The 20,007-nt window shown below is 36.2% G+C and overlaps 1 long non-coding RNA gene across 2 annotated transcripts; it reads left to right on the top strand.

Moving 5' to 3' along the window:
- Positions 1 to 15,037: 15,037 nt before the first annotated feature.
- LOC110884029 lies at positions 15,038 to 18,128 on the top strand. Of its 2 annotated transcripts, none has more exons than XR_002560847.2 (3): positions 15,038 to 15,189; positions 15,974 to 16,057; positions 17,938 to 18,128. It is a non-coding gene; the product is annotated as an uncharacterized LOC110884029 (long non-coding RNA). The 2 variants fall into 2 exon arrangements; XR_002560846.2 differs by having other exon boundaries at positions 15,969 to 16,057.
- Positions 18,129 to 20,007: the final 1,879 nt, after the last annotated feature.

Raw genomic sequence — 20,007 nt, 5'->3', positions numbered from 1 at the left:
AAAGTTCCTAAAACTATAGACTAGGGCAAAAGCATGGCAATTTTCCTAATTCCCTATAGTTATGGCTCTGATACCAATCTGTCACACCCCAACCAATGGCGGAAACATCGGGATGAGACGAAGTGTGAAGATTGCTCGAGACATCATAACACTATTTGTGACAATAATTTAATAATCCAAATTTCATTTCCCAAACTTCAAGTAGTCATCAATACAAGATCCCAAATAACAACAAGTTTAATCAAAATAACAAACTAACATAACCAAAATTCGATACAACATATTAAACCTAACGTCTAAAGTGTGTATCTAGGCATCGTGCTACCTCTTTCATTTCATCATCATCAACCTGTAACATGTTTAAAATACAATTCAATGCAAAAGCAAAGGCGAGTATACAAGTTTGGTACATACATAGCATAAGATAAAAGTGTGAACAATCCCTCATAGCAAGCATGCGATTCAAGATAAACATTAAATATGGCATGTGTCTAGCATATCAAACCAAGAAAACGCAACTTGCTCATGACATAACCAAAGTTTCAGTAGAGGCGGGTCGTTAATCCTATAGCGCTACATATGTCAAGGTTTGGCTCGTACGAAGTTAATGATAAGTTCAGCACATAAGAATCACCCAAATTTAAAGCATCAAGCCATCACATATACAAGCATGTTATAGGAATGTTCATGTGTTTAGACAAAAGTTCATGTGTAAGTTTCAATAGGTAAACATGTTACACCCCAAAAGTGGTAAAAGTAAAAAGGGGAAAAAATGCGAGTATACTCACGGTTTACAAGTGGTGACTTGAAGTTCCGAGAGCAAGTTTGTAGATGAATTAGTTCGGAGCACCTTGTCCTTCTACACAAGGAAACGTAGGTGTGTGAGTTTGGCGTATAACGGAAGATTATAGATTCGGAGTTTTTAAAATATATAGAAAGTAACATAGGTGAAAATAATCATCTTGTACACATAACTCTTGTTCTTGACACTATTGAAACTCAAAAGAGTTGGTATGATTTCATGGATTCTAAGATCCATTAGAGTCGTAACAAGGGCATGGTCATAGATGATGTAACGTCCACTTAACAAATAACTATTAAGTCATCATCAAGTCTTAGTTACTTAGATGTATGCATATAGAATAACTTAGATATTATATAGTTTACAAGTCTTATGATTCAAGCATGAGGTAGGAGATTAATGTCTCCATTTAGGTACCTCTTTGTGTCATAGAATACATACATGAGGTAGGAAGAACAAGCTTCCATTTAGGCACCTCTATTGTTCACCACTACACTTGTTGTTATAAACAACAAGGAGGGTCATGAACATACAAGTATTAAGGTAATAACAACAACTAATCTATAGAAAAACATCAAGTAATGAGTGGATTCTTATGAAGGATAGCCTAGGCTAAACCAACCATCACACATACATCAAGTTTCACACTTGAACACTACTTGTGGGTAAAACCCTAATTAAAACAGAAAGTTTGTGAGGTTTTAACCTCTGATTTAAGTGTCTCAACCATGTTTTTAAGCTTAACCAACCATAAGAGAGGTTGTAAGCATTAGGACATTGGTGTGAGATGTGTTAGACACAAGTTGGATAAGAAATAACATGTTGTTGATTAATAGTAAACAAAACAGAAAGTTTTAGTCCATTTTAGGGCAAATCCAAGCATGATTCTTCCAAGGAAAAACCAAGGATTCAAACCCAAGGACATAACAAAGCAATAGGAAGAAGAACCAAGTGATTTGGCTAAGAAATAAGCAAGTTACACTCACTTTAGTGAAGTTACAAGAATCTGTCCAAAACTCAGATTTACTGCAGATTGAGAGTGAATTTGTGAAGATTAGAGAGTTGTGAAAGTGTCAAATGGGTTGGAGAAGGTGGGTATTTATATTGGAGGAGTTAGAAGATGATTGGAGGTGATTAGAGGTGGATTAAAGGTGATTGGGTGAGGTTGGAGAGTTGGATTTCGTGCACAACAGCTCAAGAAACACACCTTCTGCCGAAACAAGGGCGTCGCGTGACGTCTAGGACCCTCGCGTCACGCGGCGGGTAGGGGTCTCCCAACTTTCGTTTTGTTACACTTTAGTCCCTGAAGTTTGTATTTGATCCTTTTAGGTACAATCTTGAGAGTTTAGGGACTTGTTTTGATATAAAAGCATAGTATAGGGTGTAGTTAAGCATGATGATCATAACCAAAGTATGTTTAAGCGTATAAATGTCATAACCAAGTATCGTTCTCATTCAAAAGACGTTCAATGCATAAGTTTAGATTAATTACAAGTTTCGCACATAGTTTCCAAGAATAACGATTAAACATCGATTGATTCACCAAATCGAACATACGAGCATACATAGAGTGTGTATAACATAAATGTAATAAAATACAAGCTTCATTAATGATCCAAGTCTCGGTTTGATAACGATTACAAAGAAAGGAACGACCACAAGAATACAAGGTTTCCAAAAATAGAATTTCAAGCAATGGTTTCTAAATAGGGAAATTATGAAAACGCAGGGCGTTACAGTCTCCCCTCCTTTAGGAAATTTCGTCCCGAAATTTAGGAAGACGGAAGGTTTGAAAAAGTTTTGGCAATAAGGTGATTATTAAGAAATGAGACCTTGAAAATTTGAATTGTTTTGAAAAGTATGAAGTTTTGGAGAACGACAAAGTCTAGTACCTTGAATAAAGTGATAACTGTCTACTAAGTACGTCTATATAAGAAATAAGAATAGGACGGCGGTTTAACAGACTTAAATGTCAACGAGGTTCATATAAAAGACAAAAATAATGAAGAATACTAGAAGTATAGAAGTGGACGATTGATTCTTAATAAACGAATGCATGTATATGAATGATATAAGTAGTAGATAGACGAAAGTAGCGTGTTAAAGATGAAGTCTCGTCATGGGTAATCGGATATAATGCGTTTGTGAGTTGCTTAAAGTTTGTATAAGGTCCAAAAGGTCTTCAAAACACTGAATTTCTCATGGCACGTTTTACGAGAGTTTGGCAACATGGTGAAAACACTTATATATAGGAAGTACCAGCGGCGTGTCCACCATGTTTTGACCATGTGACGTCCGTTTCGTATCCGGTGTCATGTTACGTTCCGTGTCTTACCATACACAATAGTACACTCTATGGTTCTCATACGACTATCACTATAATCCCGTGTGCACCCGCGATTACGTTGATCGTCACATGATCCGCATAACTTGTACTAGTTGCGTATGAATTAGGGTATAAATAAATTCAAAAAAAAAAAAATAAGATTGCGTGCATAGAGGCATAGCATATAAGCACGCTTGTGTTCCAAATAGTATAACAACGTAAGCGAATTCCTTGGGTTTTGCCCGCGTATAGTGCGAAAGTATAAATTTTGTGTAAAAAGCATGAGCATAGTATAAGTTTAAATACGAACACGCACGAGAGCATAAACACAAAACGCATGCCAGGAATATGAGTAAAAGTATAAGCATAGCGTGTATGAAAAATGAGTATAAATGTGAGTACAAGTTTGAGCATAAACGAACGAATGTGAGCATAAACGTAAATCGTATAAATGAGAGTATATATATAAGTACGAGTCTAACACAAATCGTATAAATGCGAGTATAACTATGAATTTAAGTATAAACATAATTGTATTGGTATGAGGAAAATATATGGATGTGAATATAAGTTTAAGCATAGTTGTATAGGTGCAAGTACAAGTAGGATATATGAGTATAAACACGAATATGAATATTAGCGTAAACGTAATTGTGAGTGTAAGTATATTTGTATTATTATGGACATAAGTATGGCGTAAATGTATAATTTGTGAACATGAGTATAATATAAAGTGTATGAATATGTATATGATTATGAAAATTAACATGAATGTGTAAATATAACTATATGTGTACGGGAAAAAGTTGGTTTGATTCCTAATTGAAAATAGAAGATCTCTAGTTTAAGGATATAAGATGAGCCTTTTTCAATAGTTATGTTGAATACAAAATTTCGTGGGCAATGGATTTATTAAACCAACTAGGTTGATAAGTAGCATTTCGTAAATTTTGAAAATCGAGGAATAAGCGTTTATGGTAAAGGTTAAGAATTTTGTGTGTGTGAGCCACATAAAAAAAATAGATTGTAGAATAAGGAATTTGTTCATATAAACAATGCATGCCGAAATAAATAGAGATTTGACTAATGATAAACGATTTATATATAAACGTGATCTTGTTTACGTAATATAGTCTATTAAGGAAAATATTGGTAATGATCACCTAGGTAAGGGAATCACCCCTAATACGTTGGCGAGGCCGTTGTAAGATGAGAAAAAGAAACGGAGTTAGTCGTCAAGGTAAGGAAATCACTCCCATCTTGATGATATGTCTCCATTTATTGTTACAAGGGGCATAAATAAAATTATGTGAAATCATGTATGTGAATAATGTATAAATGTATGATAAAGTATTTATACGATATATGCGTAGAAAATGAAATTTCAAAAAAATAATTCGAATTCGAAAAGAGGGAGTAGATGAGACTTGGTCATGATGTTTGCTTAAGAAGATGAAGTTGATCACATAGCATAAAGGGTCACATAGCATAAAGATTCAAGTTGATTTGCATAGCATAAAAGTTTAAACGTCTTATATAGCATAGTCATGAATTCCACATAGCATAACATGAATAAACGAAAGCATTGTAAATTTAGTTTGTTCACGAGAATTATTATTGTTTATGATTGCGGTAACGTGCGAAACGACGTTTGGAAAAGAATGAATGTTCAAGTATAAAATCACATGTAAATTGAGATACATAAAAGAGAGGCTCAATAAAACATTGGATTGTTTCGGGTAGAGAAACGTCGACAATTCCAAAGTGGGTCGAAAGTCCTTTCGATTTAGAGATATTGTGCTTTGGCCTATAAGTAAGATACTCTCGTCGAGAAGCGATTAACGGTATCTTACCCTTCCGGTTACTACACATCTCTAAATGATTGGAACATTCGGGACTTTGGCGAGAATAAAAATCAAGGAATGGGACTTAATTGACAAGATGCGGGTTTCACCCCTAACTTGACGATTTTCGTACCCTAAATGTGGTTGGTACTTGTCGGCCAAAATAAAATTTTGACACTTTGACAAGGGTCCACTAGAGTTGAAATGGAAATTACCATTAAGTTGTGGATGTCACTCCTAGCTTAATGGTGAAATTTTGTGCAAAAAATAGATTAAAGGTAGAGTGAGAGTCGTTTACCAAATTGTGGGTTTCACGCCTATTTTGGTAAAGTTGTCTCGTTGGTGCCACAAGAGTATAAAATAGCATAAGTGTATTCGTGTTAGCCTTAGGAAAGGCGCATAAGTTTAATAACAAGAAGTGTAGCTAGGAAGCATGTAAGGTAGAGTACAAATGTTTTAAATAACAAATAAGAGACAAAGTTCCTAAAACTATAGACTAGGGCAAAAGCATGGCAATTTTCCTAATTCCCTATAGTTATGGCTCTGATACCAATCTGTCACACCCCAACCAATGGCGGAAACATCGGGATGAGACGAAGTGTGAAGATTGCTCGAGACATCATAACACTATTTGTGACAATAATTTAATAATCCAAATTTCATTTCCCAAACTCAAGTAGTCATCAATACAAGATCCCAAATAACAACAAGTTTAATCAAAATAACAAACTAACATAACCAAAATTCGATACAACATATTAAACCTAACGTCTAAAGTGTGTATCTAGGCATCGTGCTACCTCTTTCATTTCATCATCATCAACCTGTAACATGTTTAAAATACAATTCAATGCAAAAGCAAAGGCGAGTATACAAGTTTGGTACATACATAACATAAGATAAAAGTGTGAACAATCCCTCATAGCAAGCATGCGATTCAAGATAAACATTAAATATGGCATGTGTCTAGCATATCAAACCAAGAAAACGCAACTTGCTCATGACATAACCAAAGTTTCAGTAGAGGCGGGTCGTTAATCCTATAGCGCTACATATGTCAAGGTTTGGCTCGTACGAAGTTAATGATAAGTTCAGCACATAAGAATCACCCAAATTTAAAGCATCAAGCCATCACATATACAAGCATGTTATAGGAATGTTCATGTGTTTAGACAAAAGTTCATGTGTAAGTTTCAATAGGTAAACATGTTACACCCCAAAAGTGGTAAAAGTAAAAAGGGGAAAAAATGCGAGTATACTCACGGTTTACAAGTGGTGACTTGAAGTTCCGAGAGCAAGTTTGTAGATGAATTAGTTCGGAGCACCTTGTCCTTCTACACAAGGAAACGTAGGTGTGTGAGTTTGGCGTATAACGGAAGATTATAGATTCGGAGTTTTTAAAATATATAGAAAGTAACATAGGTGAAAATAATCATCTTGTACACATAACTCTTGTTCTTGACACTATTGAAACTCAAAAGAGTTGGTATGATTTCATGGATTCTAAGATCCATTAGAGTCGTAACAAGGGCATGGTCATAGATGATGTAACGTCCACTTAACAAATAACTATTAAGTCATCATCAAGTCTTAGTTACTTAGATGTATGCATATAGAATAACTTAGATATTATATAGTTTACAAGTCTTATGATTCAAGCATGAGGTAGGAGATTAATGTCTCCATTTAGGTACCTCTTTGTGTCATAGAATACATACATGAGGTAGGAAGAACAAGCTTCTATTTAGGCACCTCTATTGTTCACCACTACACTTGTTGTTATAAACAACAAGGAGGGTCATGAACATACAAGTATTAAGGTAATAACAACAACTAATCTATAGAAAAACATCAAGTAATGAGTGGATTCTTATGAAGGATAGCCTAGGCTAAACCAACCATCACACATACATCAAGTTTCACACTTGAACACTACTTGTGGGTAAAACCCTAATTAAAATAGAAAGTTTGTGAGGTTTTAACCTCTGATTTAAGTGTCTCAACCATGTTTTTAAGCTTAACCAACCATAAGAGAGGTTGTAAGCATTAGGACATTGGTGTGAGATGTGTTAGACACAAGTTGGATAAGAAATAACATGTTGTTGATTAATAGTAAACAAAACAGAAAGTTTTAGTCCATTTTAGGGCAAATCCAAGCATGATTCTTCCAAGGAAAAACCAAGGATTCAAACCCAAGGACATAACAAAGCAATAGGAAGAAGAACCAAGTGATTTGGCTAAGAAATAAGCAAGTTACACTCACTTTAGTGAAGTTACAAGAATCTGTCCAAAACTCAGATTTACTGCAGATTGAGAGTGAATTTGTGAAGATTAGAGAGTTGTGAAAGTGTCAAATGGGTTGGAGAAGGTGGGTATTTATATTGGAGGAGTTAGAAGATGATTGGAGGTGATTAGAGGTGGATTAAAGGTGATTGGGTGAGGTTGGAGAGTTGGATTTCGTGCACAACAGCTCAAGAAACACACCTTCTGCCGAAACAAGGGCGTCGCGTGACATCTAGGACCCTCGCGTCACGCGGCGGGTAGGGGTCTCCCAACTTTCGTTTTGTTACACTTTAGTCCCTGAAGTTTGTATTTGATCCTTTTAGGTACAATCTTGAGAGTTTAGGGACTTGTTTTGATATAAAAGCATAGTATAGGGTGTAGTTAAGCATGATGATCATAACCAAAGTATGTTTAAGCGTATAAATGTCATAACCAAGTATCGTTCTCATTCAAAAGACGTTCAATGCATAAGTTTAGATTAATTACAAGTTTCGCACATAGTTTCCAAGAATAACGATTAAACATCGATTGATTCACCAAATCGAACATACGAGCATACATAGAGTGTGTATAACATAAATGTAATAAAATACAAGCTTCATTAATGATCCAAGTCTCGGTTTGATAACGATTACAAAGAAAGGAACGACCACAAGAATACAAGGTTTCCAAAAATAGAATTTCAAGCAATGGTTTCTAAATAGGGAAATTATGAAAACGCAGGGCGTTACACTAGCATCCAGGGTTCGAGCATGGAGAAACTCCGCTTGGCCCCTTTTCCCTTATCCGCATATACCATGTTTAGCTCTCGCGGCCTTTTACCCGCCGCCTTGTCGTTTTCTTCTTTGACGGGCGGGCCCTGTTTGATTCTCTCACCAGGTGTGCCAATTTACCCGCTTTCATGAAGTATTCAATCTGCTTCTTTAGATGAAAACAGTCATTAGTATCGTGGCCGCTCCCTTTGTGGTATTCACAGTACTTGCTTGTATCTTTGTTGGGGTTGTCTTTTAGCGGCTTGGAGGGTCTTGAGGTTCTCAGAGGCTAGGATTTCCGTCGGCGTCTTGCTCAGGTTAGGGTAATCGGATCGCAGCTTAGAGGGTTCATTCCTTGAGTAGGTATTTCTAGACCTATCATACCGCGAATCCGTTCTATCACCTTTTTGGTATCGGTCTCCTCTACCTTTATTTTTAGAACTCCGCTGTTCTCTATCCTCTTGGCTTTTCTGAGCCTCCTTTTTTCTGTTGGCCACGTGACTGGCGGCTACAGCCTTTTCTTGTATAACGTACACCTTAGCTATCCTCAAGATTTCATCGATGGTGGGAGGCACACCATCTCTTCCGTGAAGTGTTCTTAATAGCTCATCATCATTTACTCCTTGTAGGAACGCTCCACACGCTAGATCATTTGTGACACCCGGGATTGCCAGGTTTTTTTTTATTGAATCTAACGATGAAACTTTCCACCGTTTCATTGTCTCGCCGGCGGATGTGAAGGAGCTCGTTTCGATCTTTAGTGTGCCTGCGCTGTTGGCTGAATTGCAAGATGAACTTAGCCTCTAGGTCTTCAAAGCTGTGAATCTCTCCAGTGGGCAAACTATCCCACCAGACCCGAGCCGCGCCAACCAGCGTTTGGACAAACATCTTGCACCAGAGGGGCATGGGCCAACAGGCTACTTCCCCTGCGCTTTTGAATAAATTGAGATGGTCATCGGGGTCGCCTAGACCATCGTATTTGCCTACAGTTTGAGGCATCTTGGGCTTTTCCTTGATAGGAGCTTCGGCTATTCTTCTGGTGAACTTGGATTTGAAAGTTGCGTCCACCGGTTTGTAAGGTCTGGTAAGTTCGTCCTCCTCTACATTGATGGGTTGTATTAGAGGAGTGATCCCTCCCTGGCTGGTACCCTGGATGACAGGAGGTTGAGCCGAGGTGATGTTCGGTGTGGGGCTGGGGCCTCCACCTGGAGAAAATCGAGGCCTAAATGTGTTTCCTCTATCATAAGCAGGTTCCGCTGTTGGCCGGGTCTGACTGTAAACTGGTTGTGATGTTGGAAAAGTCCACCAGGGTGGCATGTAAGCCGCGTATGGTGATTGCTAAGCATAGCCTTGTGTTGCTCCTTGGGGAGTGTACATTGAAGTGCTATACGGGCCTAAGTACACGTATGGGGGTGCGTAATAGTACCCGGGGAAGTAAGCTTGATTTCCTGGTGTAACTGGGGCGTTCATGATTCCCGCCGGCATAACCACTAATGCTGCCGAATACAAGGGTGGCATGGCGTAGGTGACCGAAGATTGATAGTATTGAGGCATGCTCACCTGCGGTGTAACGGTGCTTGGGCTTGCCGATGTAATAACTGGCATAGTGCTACAACGTACAGTCTGTGCACTGGTGGTTGTTGCTGGGGTGAAAACGTTAACGGCTGTTGCAATTGGTTCGACTGATTGGAACTGCAGAGAGGTGTAGGAAAACAGGTCTGCCGTCGTTGTCCCCGAAGAAATGGCGGTGGTGCCTGTAAAGCCTGCTAGGGGTCCTTCTGCTTCGAATTCCAAGTCGAGCGACCTGGTTACAGCCGGTGAGGCCGACATGGTGGTAATAGGGCCCGTTTCTAGCAATGGATTGTTATCTACCATCGCTTGGCTTGGTGTTACTGCTACGTTCTGATCGCTTGCCATGGGGTTCAGTCTAGTTGTTACCGAAAAGGTCCCACGGATGGCACCAATGAAGAAACACTTACCTCTACGGTAGTATCCAACTAAGGACTTCAACTCTTGGCGATCCGAACTATTAGCTGCAAAACAGAACACCGTTAGGACTCGTTACAGGAATGGGGTTATTCCTGTAACCACCCTCCGGCGTGAGAATAAGTCTCGGTTTGGGAGAAAGTATAAGTGGATAGAAAGAGAGAGAATAAATGAGAGCAAGATGAATCATACCTTACATGTTTACCTCTATTTATAGTTTACCATTAGGGTTTTTCCTAACTTAGGATGGGCTCCGATAAGTTAAGGATTTGCATGATCTTCCCCAAAAGAATGGGGATTTAGTTACGTGATCTATCCATGCAGAATAGAACATCTAGAATAAATATTTATAATTAATTATTTATAATAAAATAATAGGTAATGACCGGGTCGGTTTAGCCAATCCGGGTCATACCTCACTAATATTTTCTCACTTGAAATTCTTCTCCTTTTATTTTTCAAACAGCTATAATTTTTTCATACGTTAATATAATTTATTTTTTAAATATTACACCGTATTAACAAGTATTTTATTTTCTTTAATTCAAGCAGACTATTGCTATAACTTTCTTAAACTAAAAAAAAATTAGCTTAGAAGTTATAAAGTTACGTAGTTGTGTAACTACGTGATTATGTGTTTCTTTAATTCAAGCAGACTATTGCTATAACTTAAAAAAATTAGTTTAGAAGTTATAAAGTTATAAAGTTACGTGATTATGTGCCATTACAAAATTACGTACTGGAACATGATCAATGAATCTATTATATATAATAAATGAAAGTGATTTGGGCCACGTGTCACTTGATTAAGGCATCCTCGGTTCCATTTTCCTGCCCAACAGTGTTCTGTCCCCTTTTTTCCTTTACCATCTCTTCATATTAGATTTTGGCCTACATCCTTCAATTATTGAGATCATTCTCTCCATCCAAACCCTAATCTTCTTCCAGACGCCACCATAAAATCTTCTTTTGTTCATCGTTTATCTTCATTCAAAAGGTTTGTTCTTCTTTTTTTTTATTGAAATACTTCAATGATTTCCTCTTATTTATACTAATCCTTTTTGTTTTGGGTCTTTTCATGTAACCATTGCTAGGGTTTCGTTCGAGAGATAGATCGAGAGATGGGATGCCGACTAAGGGTTCTGCGGTGTTTCTCTTACAAGATTCTTTCATCTTGAGGTTTGATTTGTATGTTTATAGATCTGTGTTGATTTTTCTTAACGGTGATGATATGAGTACAACATCTGTTGCTTGAGATTTGAATCTTCCGATTGTTGAAGCCTTTCAAGCCGATCCTTTTAAATTTCCAGTTCCCGAGGTATGATCTGTTTGTAACAGCAGTGGTTCAGCATCTACAGTGGATTCAATATCTACAGTGGATTCAACATCAGGTGTTTGGTTAATTTTTGGTCAGGTTTCCTGTTCAGTTTTGATATTCACTTATCTAATTTTCATTTTATTTTTAGGCTTCTATATGATTATGAGGTTGATTGATTGGTCACTTGCTATTGTTGTTTGATGTTGTTTGCAATTTGTGACAAATGTCAAATTTGCATGCATCCGTACATTTAATTAATATTGATTTATGCTTAATAACTGTGCTTAATTACAACTGTTAGTTTAAACTGCTTTCTGTTTTCTGTTACATACATACATGTGCATCACATTTTATACTGTCACTCCATATATTTCATACAAACTTTAGTGACAAACTTGATGCACAAAGCACAGTTAGCACACTAAACGGATAACCCAGAAACATGCTGACAATGCCAGCACCTAGACAGACAATGTTTTGAGGCCAGTATGAGCCACGAATACTACACCAGTAGGGAGTGTAGGGAGGTGAGGACCATAAAACTGCGTCACTAGGTGATAGTTAGAATGCCGGGAAGTGCCTAAAACATACTTTAAATGCAGAATTCTGCACTAAATAACAAAATTCAACATTTAACAATGCTAGTAAAGTGCAAAAACTTGGCAAAATAGTCCTAGATACTTTCCAAAGTGTTGGGAATTTAATGTGTCACTAAAAGTAATATAAAAGACACTTTAAAGATTTATTTAGCACTTTAACGGACAACACCCAACCGAATAACCGGACTTTACTCGGAACACAAAAATATTGCCAAACACATTGTTTTTACTTTTCTGAGCTAGTTAGGGTCCCCAAACACCCTAACACACCTTATATTACATCACACGCCTTAATATACTAACTAAACATTAGAAATCCTAACTAAATGGTAACCATAACATTACAACCCAACCCCCTACCCCCCCCCCCCCCCCTTCGACGGTCATGGGTGTGGGGACATCCCCACACTTCTTTTCATTATTTTATTGGCTTATGTTGGATGATGAGGAACACATTACATGGTGGTTAATATTGATTTTGGGTTATAAATAAACACAAGAGGTTTAACACTTCTCTCATCAAACTCAACATCAAACAAACTCATCTTCTTCCTCCTTCCTTTGAGTTCGGCCGCCACCACCATCCACCATATCACCACCATCAAGCTTTCATTCAAGCAATCTCCATACACTCAAAGGTGTTAAAGACCCTACAACTAAGCTTGGTGCACTCGGAAGCTCAAGGACCGCTCTAGTTTTCTTTTATCCACCACTTTGACGCTTTGAAACTCCCCTAGCCTTGTGCTAGTAGTAAGTGCTTTAAATCTTCATCTTGTTCTTATTTTTAGTGGTTAATAGTTGAAAGAATGATAAAATATTAAGAACTCTAAAGAACATCATCAAAGTCTTGAAGTTTAAACTAACTAGAGAAGATGTAAGGTTAAATGATGTTGAAATCATGTTGATCTTGTGTTGTTGTGCTATACATGTTGTTTGTTAGTAGAAGTAAGATGGTTCATCACCTAGACTTGCTAGATCATGTTTAAGAACATGAACTAGCAAGATGTAAAGGTTAAAGATATGAAGGATGATGAAACCATCCACACATGAACTTTGAACTTGAATAAATATAAGTTTTCTTGAAAAATAAAGTTATAAACTTGTAGATCTAAAGATCTATGAGTGGTTTTTCGAAAGAACCAAGTGAAAGAGATGAGTTTTATTAAGAAATGGATCTTACATAAACTAATCATATTTTAGTGGGTAAACAAGTGTAGAAACACTTGTGTAACAAGAAAATTTCACAAAGAAATATTTTTAGAAATCATGACTAGAAGGTGTAAATGTTCAAATCCTTTAAAAATAAAGTTTTTATGAAACAAATCACATTTTTAAAGGTAACAAGACTTACTAATTATGCTAGTAAGTTACTACTTGCTTTTATAAAATTTTCAAGTTCATAAGTTTATTGTTTATGCTTATTTTTGTCAAGATTGGTAAATAGAGAATTATATATTGTTGGTTGATGATTGTTGGAATGATTTTACAAAAGAAAATGATATGCTAGAAAGCATGGACGCCTCCATTTACAAAGGAAACTCTGGCGAAATTTTTCTAAAATTACAACACTTAGAAAATATTTTTCTAGTAAGTGTTTAGAAATATATTTTCAACCTTGTTTTTCAAAGTAAACTTCGCCATGATTTTTATTACAAAAATATTAAGTGCCGGAGGTTGATTTCCGTAAATAAAATTTGTTAAGTATATATTTAAAATATATATTTTATACTAAAACTCTTGTGTGATCGTTTGTTTATTATGTTAACTAGATATATTATTTTTAGGATGGAATAATATAACTACTATATACCATAAAATTTCGACTCCAAAATAATACCAAAGCTCTCACGAAATAAATATTTAAGTTACACAAGTATTATTGCAATACGAAACGCTAAAACGTAACTTATGAAATATTTCGGGATATACCATTGCACTATATTTTAGGTAAATCTTATTTTGGAAATGAAAGAAGTGAAAATATGATTTCGTAATCGTATTTTCGACACGAGAAAATATATTATTTTTGGGAAATAAAAATATATTTTCCTAGTATATTTAGAAGATATATAATTTTTGAGAAAAATATATATTTTCTGGGACAATACATGATTGAACAAAATAAGTTTATATATATTTTAGTGAGACTTGAAATATATGGTTTTGGAAATATATATTGGGAATATATTAACATGTTTTTATTTGGAACAATACACCGAAATACGACGCCATTACTTGGCAGGATATACAAAAATAAACACGAAAATACATGTATAAGATACCCCCACCCTTGGGAAGGAAATACGAAATATTGATTAACGACTATTCCAAACATTAAATATGATTTAAAGTTAAAATAATTTATTTTAACAAATAATTATAACCTGGAATAATTTTGGGAACACAAGAAACGTAACCCAAAAACCTTCATACTAAGCAAAGGCTCGACCTGTTCGTCTAATAGACGTTAGTCCACTATAGGTGGTCGTGTTGGCTGAGGAGACTTGAGTTACAAGTACCGAAGACGTAATACAGTGAGTTCATGTCCCCCTTTTCTCTTTACTGTTTTCAGTTTTATACTTCGGGGGTGAAATACATGTTACAATTATTACAGACATTACTTACATGGTATGATTAGCTTAATGAGGGATACTACTTAGATCATGTGAGTGGGTAGGTAGAACTTAAGGCCATTAATCCTCGTTGTAGGACCGAGGGACATGAGTGATAGATCTATTCGGGTGTGGCGAGTGTCACGACCCCCGACCCACCCTGGACGGAATCAGGTGTCGTGAGCAGTCCAGTGGTACCGGTGATTATTTTTGAAAAATATTGCAGCGGAAATTTCATCAGGATCGTGAGTTAGGAAAAATATCAGAGTTTAGAAAACACCGGATTTTATTTAAATAGATTGTAACGCCCCAAAAATCAGAATGTAAATATTTGTCGTGTGTTCATATATGACACGTTATGAAATTAATAACTAGGCTATTTAACCTAGTTAAGGGTATGGTAAAAAGTATTAAATGATGAAGGTAGTGTCGGTTATGTTTTAAAGGCAAACCCGAGGGGTTAAAGTGGAACAAGATGGAAGTTGTGTTATTAAAAGAAAATAACAACACACACAAACACACCTTCGTGTGTGTTCTAGATCGATCAGGAGACTCCCATGGAGTCTCAAACCCTAAACATGAAAGATCATCAAATTGGAAGGCTAAATGATGCTTAAACTCATAACCGAGCATGGATTAATGATCACCAACACGAGGGGATCATAAGGTATGTCTTAAATCTAAGATTGGTGATCATGGGTGAAGTGGGTTATGCTCTAATCCGTGAGATAATATGAAATTGATCATGTATAAGGGTTAGAAACATCATATAGAACATGGGTTATGTAAGGTTTGTGTTAATTTGAAGTTTAGATGTGAAACCCGTTTGTTATGGTGAGGATGATGACTTGAATCACCATTTATGTTTAATTCTTGTTGAAAGAATGATGTATTATGTGGGTATGATGAAAGCTTGTTAGATGAATTAGGAGAAATATGATGATGCTATGTTTGATGTTTAATTGGAAATGAAACATGATGATTAGTAGTAGGTTTTGATGGGTTATGTATGAAATTAGAAGATGCATGTATGAATTAGTTGTACGTTATGCTTAAAAGGTGGTACACGCACATCAAGTGTATGATAAAATGTATATAGTGTTGTCCGTATAGTCGATTATGATGTTACTAGTATATGATGATAAATCGATAGTTAAATATGGTTAATAGTTGACTTTGAAAGTCAACTAAGTATAAGAATCATGATTTGACTCGTTATCGTAAAGGTAGGATTATAAGAAGTCGTATGATACATGTTATAGCAATCCGCGTTAAATGTAATGACATGATGAGTTACATGAATTTAAGCGTATATGGAAATGATTATATGAGTTATGTTGGTTAAGAATGAATAATGAAAGTTAAGTATGAAAGATGCGATTGACATGATGGTTAACATGCACAAATGAGTATGCTAATAAGAGCGTGATTTTGATGAAATGAAAGTATAGGAATCACGTCGAGACGGGCGCAAGCATGAGATGTTAACGGGTCAATAAGAGGCAAGGAATCGGATGCGAGCACGGACGCATAAGGTAAGTGATTTTTGTAATCACTTCTTAGTTCGATTATGTAATATGATGTTTTAAGTAACTAAACATGAAGGATGAGGTCAAGTATGTGTCGTAGTCTCTCGTCGTAAAAGATGGGATTAAAGTTGACCGAAACGCCCTTGATAGGTATTTCGGGCAAACGATCTTAAAAGTCATTTGGAAATGAGCTATTCGATTAGAGTAATGCCTTTGTCAAGTATGAAAGCGAAGTATAGGGTTTTGTATGTCATAGACCATTTAATGCGCAAATACCCATAACGGGTCAAAATAAGCTTTTGAGCGAAAATGGGTTAAGAGGTTTCTAGGCATCCGAGAAATTAATCTTTTATGATAGGCGTCAATGAAATTATTAAGTTCATATGAGATTGAGGTCAAATAACAGAATATGTTGATAAATGCACGAACGGGTCAAATAATTAGAAGATAATAATAAGCCGAATGCAGGTAAGTTAAGAATTTCCTTAATCCATATGTGGGATTTTAAGTTCATATGATAGAATGTGAATTTACAAGCATGTAGGAAGAAACGTGAGGTTAAACGGACAATCGGGTTAAAAGTTATGCGAGTTTTAGTGGAAGTGTTGTATCTGCACCCGGAGTATGGAACGCCGGGTTTGGGAGTATGGAATGCCGGGCAGAAACCTAAACGCCCATACTTCACTGTCAAACGCTGGTTCCATGTTAAAGTGAACGTCGGGGTGTTCCAAACAAGCCTAGATCACTATAAAGCTAAGTCTAAGACCCATGTAAATAATGTATGATTATGTAAGAGGTACGCGTGATCTAGTACGTGTTCGTTAAGGTATGTACGTATGTAGATGTGTATGTATGTATGTATAAAGATATGTATGAGTGTATGCATGTATGTAAAGATGTAGGAAGGGTATGTACGTATGTAGATGTGTATGTACGTATGTATAAAGATATGTATGAGTGTATGCATGTATGTAAAGATGTAGGAAGGGTATGTACGTATGTAGATGTGTATGTACGTATGTATAAAGATATGTATGAGTGTAAAGATGTAGGAAAGGTATGTACGTATGTAGATGTGTATGTATGTATGTATAAAGATATGTATGAGTGTATGCATGTATGTAAAGATGTAGGAAGGGTATGTACGTATGTAGATGTGTATGTACGTATGTATAAAGATATGTATGAGTGTATGCATGTATGTAAAGATGTAGGAAGGGTATGTACGTATGTAGATGTGTATGTACGTATGTATAAAGATATGTATGAGTGTAAAGATGTAGGAAAGGTATGTACGTATGTAGATGTGTATGTATGTATGTATAAAGGTATGTACGAGTGTATGCATGTGTGTAAAGATGTAGGAAAGGTATGTACGTATGTAGATGTGTGTGTATGTATGTATGTATAAAGGTATGTACGAGTGTATGCATGTATGTAAAGATGTAGGAAAGGTATGTACGTATGTAGATGTGTATGTACGTATGCATAAAGATATGTATAAGTGTATGCATGTATGTAAAGATATAGGAAAGGTATGTATGTATGTATGTATGTAATTGTGTATGTATGTATGTGTAAAGACATGTATGAGTGTATGCATGTATGTAAAGTTGTAGGAAAGATATGTATATATGTAGATGTGAATGTATGTTTGTATGTAAGTACGTATGTAAGCATGATTTAGACACGTTGAGTGTTAACGTTTTTTTAATGGTGTACCTTGAGAATGAAAAGTAATGCAGGTACATTACTGAAGCCTCACCAGGAAATGGATACGCAGATGAAATGCTTAAAGTTTGAAAAATGACGAATAGTGAAGTGTACGTGAATGAATCTTGTTTATATAATGTGTGCTAATGTATGAATGAATGTGGTGAGTGCAGGTTGTACGAATCACGGATTAACCTCACAAGGAGTAGCGATCGAAGACCGAGTCACAAGATAGATTGTACGAGAATGTTTACATATGTAATTTAGTGATGATAAGTTATGTTTTTATATTTTAAAGTGGACTTTCAAGTAAGACAAAACGTTTATAATGAATGAAATTTTAGGGTACGTATTTCCGCTGCGACTTATGGTCAAATGTGATTTAGGGTCTTACATAGATGGGATAAAACCCATGTTTTACAATGGTAGCTTTAATATAAATAAATTTGATTTTATAAAACAAGATTTCTTAATTAGATTTAATTAATAAAATAAGCCACTTCTTGAAGTCCTTCAGTGTCGGATCCAATCCTTACTCCAATCTACTGTAATTACCTGAAACGCGTTTTAAAAAGGTTTTGTCAGCGGGAAATACTGAGTGAATCATTCAATTTACTTAAAACGACTCATCTGTTATAATTTACAATATTAAGAGAGATTACAATGTCTCTGATATCAAACCAACTACCCACAGTATTTGTCACTCGACTCGTTTCGGTGACTGTGGTCATATCCCCCATTGGCTGCCCCAATGGTGACGAATATCACTAATTAGGTTCGCCCACCTAAAGTGATAAAACAGTAGTAATGTGCACAATACCCCAAATACCGGCTGTAATTTGGTGATTACATAAACTTAATCACTGTAATTATAACTTTGAAAATAATTTGGAGTATTATAAAACAGTTGATAAAAAGAGAATGACTCACATTATAAGCATGCAGTATTGAATTAACAAGCTTCATGATTCAGATTCTTCTGAAAATTAGCATCTACTTTGATTGTAAGTGTATGGTTAGTGTTTAGTCTACTGATAAGCCTGATAACCTAATTTAAGCGATAACGCACACGAAACTAGGTAATTAACTAATACAGCATTTACGATAACTCACGAGATTAAAACGCTCACGACGAATGACAAAGTGTAATCACTTAAACATCCATCGGATTCGCAACGAAGGACAGAGTATTTCCCGAGTTCGGGTAGTACTCAAACATCCTGTCGGAATCACGACTAATGACAAAGGATAGCACTTAAACATCCTGTCGGATAGTTTCAGTCAATCGGATATTGAATCGTAGCAGCGATTGAGTTAATACCCGGTATCGTAGCAGCGTTTCGGGATTGTATGTGTTTGGTAGAAAAACGGCTATAACTCAGTGTCTATTTGGAATTTTCTTGTCGAACTAACACCAGAATTCAAGTGCCAACCCCCCTATTTATACTGAAATTTCGACTTCCTCGCGTGTCGCGACAGGGATACCTGGTCCTGTCGCGTGGCGCGACGGGTAACATTTTAGGGTAGGGTAGGTTCGTGTCCCTGTAGGCTTGCTGAGTTGATGGAAACGAAAATTTTAATTTTGACAGCAAAATATATGGATAATTGTCGAGTAGGGAATACCCCCCTTGAGTTTTAGGGGCCCTGATCCTGATTCTGAGTATTCTGAAAATTTTAGGAGTGGTGCAGGATTACTTGGGTGTCTCAATTAGGGTTTCCTATTGGGTAAATAAAATAATAGATACGACTTTTGATGAGATTTGTTTACAAAATAGAATAATAAATAATAGTTTTGGGTAAATCACAAAAAGGAAATAAAATGGTGAGAAAAGAGAATGGACCCACTTTGTAACTTTAGGTTCAACTAGAAAGTCTCCGGGTAGAATATTGGGTATAACTTTTGGACTATTTTAAAAATATATAATGCACTTGTTTTAAGTATAGTACCCCTAATTCAACCTTGTCCCGATGTCCCGAGACCGAATCCCAACAACTTAGTCGGGCAGAGCCTTGACATAATTTATAGGGCTCAGATCAATCGGAAAGGGTAACGGTGATCAGGAGTTAAAACACTTAAAACGGGGTGAAGCCTTATTATTATTATAGGTTTAATAATAAAAGAAAATATATATGTGAGAGAGATATGGCGAAAGACATAGCAGAAGAAAGAAAGAAAAGAAGTTTAAGTAGTTTCAAATGTCTCGATGGTTTCTATTTATATTGAAACTTGCGTGATGTCTAAG

The sequence above is a fragment of the Helianthus annuus genome, chromosome 10 (genome assembly GCF_002127325.2).
Source record: "Helianthus annuus cultivar XRQ/B chromosome 10, HanXRQr2.0-SUNRISE, whole genome shotgun sequence".
Classification (NCBI taxonomy): Eukaryota; Viridiplantae; Streptophyta; class Magnoliopsida; order Asterales; family Asteraceae; genus Helianthus; species Helianthus annuus.
This window is presented reverse-complemented; position numbering and strand designations above follow the sequence as displayed.